We start from the raw sequence: 4,589 nt of genomic DNA, 5'->3' as shown, positions 1-4,589 counted from the left end.
CCAGGGTTCCAGCATGGAGAACTAAAGCCTCAAAACCTCTGACTGAAAACACTTGTGGGGGTTGAAATGGCAGGAGAAACTTTCAGCCTCAGAAGAGAGTTTGTTAGAAAGCCTCACAGGGTCCTAGAATATACACAAACCAACCTACCTGGGACTCAAGCACCAGGAGGGCCCAATTTGCATGTGGGTAGAGGAGGAAGAGACTGAAAGCCCTCTTAAGAGCTGAGCAAGAGGCACTGTTCCCTCTTGGACCCCTCCCCCACACACAGCACCACAACACACCTATGTGGGCTGCCCCAGCCCAACGAATATGTCGAATATGTAGGGCTGGCTCCCCCCTTTTTAAAATAACATAACAGACCTGCCAACACACACACACACACACACACAAATGGCCCAAATGAAAAAACATATTGAAGCTCCAGAAAAAATACAACTAAGCTATGAAGCGGCAGCCAACCTATCAGATGCACAGTTCAAAACACTGGTAATCAAGATGCTCACAGAAATGGTTGAGTATGTTCATAAAATAGAGGACAAAGTGAAGGCTATAAAAAGTGAAATAAAGAAAAATATACAGGGAACAAACAGTAACAGGAAGGAAACAAGGACTCAAATCAATGATTTGGACCAGAAGGAAGAAATAAACATTCAACCAGAATGGAATGAAGAAACAAGAATTCAAAAAAATGAGGAGAGTCTTAGGAACATCTAGAACACCTTTAAATGTTCCAACAACAGGCTACTCCCAGTTCCAAACTGGCTCCTGCCGGTTTATCACAGCACATTGTTTTACAGCAAACATTTTTTACTAATTAGAAAGAGTTCACTCTAAAAATAAATAATGATAAATATTATAGTATAGTAAATACATAACCAGTGTCAACTATTTATCATTATCATGTATTACATACTGTATAAAACTGTATGTGCTATACTTTTATGTGTTTGGCAGCACAATAGGTCTATTGATCTCGGCATCACCACAAACACATGATTAATGTGCTGTGCTAGGATATTACAATACTTATGACATCACTAGGCTCTATTACATTTTATGGGACCACCGTTGTATAAATGCTGTCTGTCAGCCAAAATGTTATGTGGCACGAGACTGTAACTATATACACAAAAGAATGAAGAACACAGGAAATGACAAATATGTGGGTCCATTTAACAGGGAGTATAAGAAGAGAAGTACAGTAAAAAACACATTTGTGTGTACACACTCCCCAAATAAGGTCTAGATCAAATTCTAAGAACCTAGCAGCCACCTCATCAACTCCAGAGTTGTCCAAGTGGTATACTGGAGTTTCTAACATAACTTCTAAGGCTGACATTGAGACTGGCAAGCTGGACCTCAGCCGTTACAAAAGACTCAATCGAGGTTAGTGGAAAGTGGAACCTGTGATTCCCACTAACTTCTCATCCACATGCGCATTGTTCTCTTCACAGCCTGTCTGAAAACAGCTCGACCTAGATTCTGGTGCTTATTCCAATCAATTTTGGGGCCTACATACCCATTGTAATGCTGCCCTATAATTCAGACACTAGCCCAAAGGCTTTTCCTTTTTTTTTTTTTTCCGCTTGGTGATATATGGAGGAAAGAGAAAAGAACCAGCCAGTCTTCAAAGACTGCCATGGGAGTTGACATTGCACCCAGTTCCTTTTCAGGTCACTTTTTCTCCATCTTGCATAATGTCTCCTATACATGCTGTCACCTTCAGACTATAGGGTTTCACCTTTTCCTTAACTAGGCCACTCCAGGAGTCTTAAGAAAATGTGTTGTATGAGTGAAGCATGAACTAAAATGTGTTAGCCAAGTACTGCCACCCAAGATAGTTCATATATGACCTAGAAAGTTGAGTTAACTAGTTACAGTCTACCTGAGAGGTATTTTGGGTTCAGTTTCAGGTCACCACAATAAAGTGAATATCACAATAAAGTGAGTCACATGAATTTTTTGGTTTTCCTAAAGCATATAAAATTTATGTTTAGCCCTTGCCTGCTGGCTCAGGTAATTGGAGTGTAGTCCTGCTCACCAAAAGGTTGTGGGCTTGGTCCCTGGTCAGGGCACACACCCAGGTTGTGGGTTCAACCCTGAGTCGAGGTGTGCACAGGAGGCAACCAATCTATGTTTCTCTCTCACACAAATGTTTCTTTCTCTCTCTCTCTCCTCCTTCCTCTCTCTCTAAAATCAATAAACATACCCTTGGGTGAGAATTTAAAAAAAGTTATGTTTACACTACACTGCAGTCTGTTAAGTGTGCAATAGCATACGTCTAAAACAATGTACATACCTTAAAAAATACTTCATTGCTAAAAAAAAGTTAACCGTCACATGAGCCTTCAGTGAGTCTTAATGTTTTTACTGAAGGAGGGTCTAGCCTCAATGTTGATCAAACATAGTATCTGCAAAGTATAATAAGGCAAAGCGCATGAAGTGAGGTATGTCTGTAATCTCTCTGATCCCAGTTACTAGCCCCTCTTGACTGTTTTTTCCATCATCACCAGGTTATCTGTTGCAAACTATGACCCTAATGCCATGTTACCATCATGTTCGAAATCATTGGAAGTCTCTTCTAATGTACTGTTGGTCTAATCTGGAGACAGTGACTGCCAAAATGTTTGCAGTGAGGGCCAAGGCGTGGGGAAACAAGGGAAAGCTAAGGATCATCATAAATGATGGTTTAGTGATGAGACAAATGTCAAGTGTACTTGGAAATGCTAGAGGACTGGCATCATTTCCAGTGCAATTTTATGACATATATCTCAGATATATGTGTATACATACACACATGCACATACATGCAGGGCCCAGCAGAAGTAAGGCCTGCTTGAATGTGGTTGGTAGGGTAATAATATGGGTGTAATAATTTGTAGTTTTAATTTCAATGTTTCACCTACAATGTCATACGGTGTGCTTGAGTGTGATGTTGTTATGTTACAGAATTACATGCTCATGGTTTTGTAATAAAGAGGGGCATTATTTGTGGCAGACTCTATATACAGACCCTCATTAAGGTGCATTTTTGCTGATCTTCTTTTGTATGACAGAGAAAATGTCTTTGGGGCACCCACCTTCCTGCCGGCCTGCCTTCGTGCTGCAGGTGCTGCAAGTGCATAGCTGCTGCCCAGCTGCACCTTTTGGTCCATACTCCTGAGCCTCTGCAGCTACTAACAACCATGAAGCTGCACCAGCCCATGAGTTTTTAGGAATCAGCTACCCAAGAAACATGACTTCAACACACACAGGCTACCTTTTGAGGATCATCCCCCCAGACAGGAGAATCTGTGTGCCTCCCACTCAAGTCTGGTGCTCCTCCTGTGGGAGTTTGGGGGTTTTCTGCTCCAGACAGCCTCCCAATGTCACAGGCAGGTTACTTCAGCAGGAGCGTCAGAGGATGGGAGATGCAGGCATGATCACTGGGACCTTACAGCTCCAGCCCACAACTTCCTTTTTTCAGAATTGGAAATGATAATAGGTTTACAGAAGATGAGATTATGTCTGAAGTTGTGGAAAAGGAAGATGACTTAGAAATTATAGGGAGCATGGGTAAAGCACCAGTGGGAGAATAGCATTCCATATCAAAATGTGAATCCAGGGAAGATAAAAAATTTTCAGAAGTTTAAAACTCACATAGCCCTGGAACCAGAACACATTATCACAGGCAGAAGGATTGCCCCCATTTGAATTTCTGGTAAAAATATCCACAAGACAACAATATTCTAGATTACCCCTGTGGTGCCCAGAGAATATTTGAATTTCAGGTCATGTCTCAATTGCTCAATTACCTAAAGGCGGAGAGATCGGGTAGGAGTGTTGCCTGGGATGTCCTGGTGGCTTTACCTGCACTGATAGCTGTAGACTGGGCACTGGCTGCACACAGGAATTTATATGGGAGCAAGGCATAACACTTACACTATTAAGATATAAAGCCTTAAAAATGCTAATAATCTCTTAAACCCTGCAGTTTTGTTATACAGCATAAGGGTCTCAGTGCCTGAGCCATTCCTCCTAAGTGCTATTCTTGCTAAATGTTAAAATGTAACACAGCCTTTTGTAGACAAACCTAAACAGGAAAATCTTGACAGTATACTCAACCACAAAGAAGAAATCAGCATGTAATTGAAGAACTGGTGTATATCAGCAATGGTAGTCCTCCCTTTTGGGAGGTAGAGCTTTGGATGTGAATCCCATGTCTCCTTTACTTGCTGCAAATAAAATAAATAAAACTATGTTTTTACAACTTTGCTCTATTTCACTCTTGAATAGAGCATACCAAGCTGCAAATCACTTGAGTTCAGTAACAATTTCATATCTAGGACTTCATCCTAAGGAGTTAATTGCACAAAACCAGAGATAAAGATACACACATATTTTTTCAACATTGTTCACCATGTCAAAATGTTAGTGAAATGAAAATGTCCAGTGATAGAATTCAATAAATATTGGTACATGCGTACAGCAGAAGGTTATGCAGTCTTAATGACTGCAGACCTGTCAGGACACCAAATAAGATTTAGATCTAAATTAACACCTAGATCCACTATAGATGGTATTCATAGCGTGACCATACTTTTCTAAC

The 4,589-nt window shown here is 40.8% G+C and overlaps 1 pseudogene; it reads left to right on the top strand.

Annotated features, from left to right (window-relative positions):
• The first annotated feature begins 310 nt into the window (after positions 1–310).
• On the top strand, positions 311–3,965 carry LOC118986473 (programmed cell death protein 2-like; annotated as a pseudogene).
• The last annotated feature ends 624 nt before the right edge of the window (positions 3,966–4,589 follow it).

Source organism: Sturnira hondurensis, unplaced genomic scaffold (assembly GCF_014824575.4).
Source record: "Sturnira hondurensis isolate 20B ecotype Veracruz unplaced genomic scaffold, ASM1482457v3 Scaffold0004271, whole genome shotgun sequence".
Taxonomy (NCBI): domain Eukaryota; kingdom Metazoa; phylum Chordata; class Mammalia; order Chiroptera; family Phyllostomidae; genus Sturnira; species Sturnira hondurensis.
This window is presented reverse-complemented; position numbering and strand designations above follow the sequence as displayed.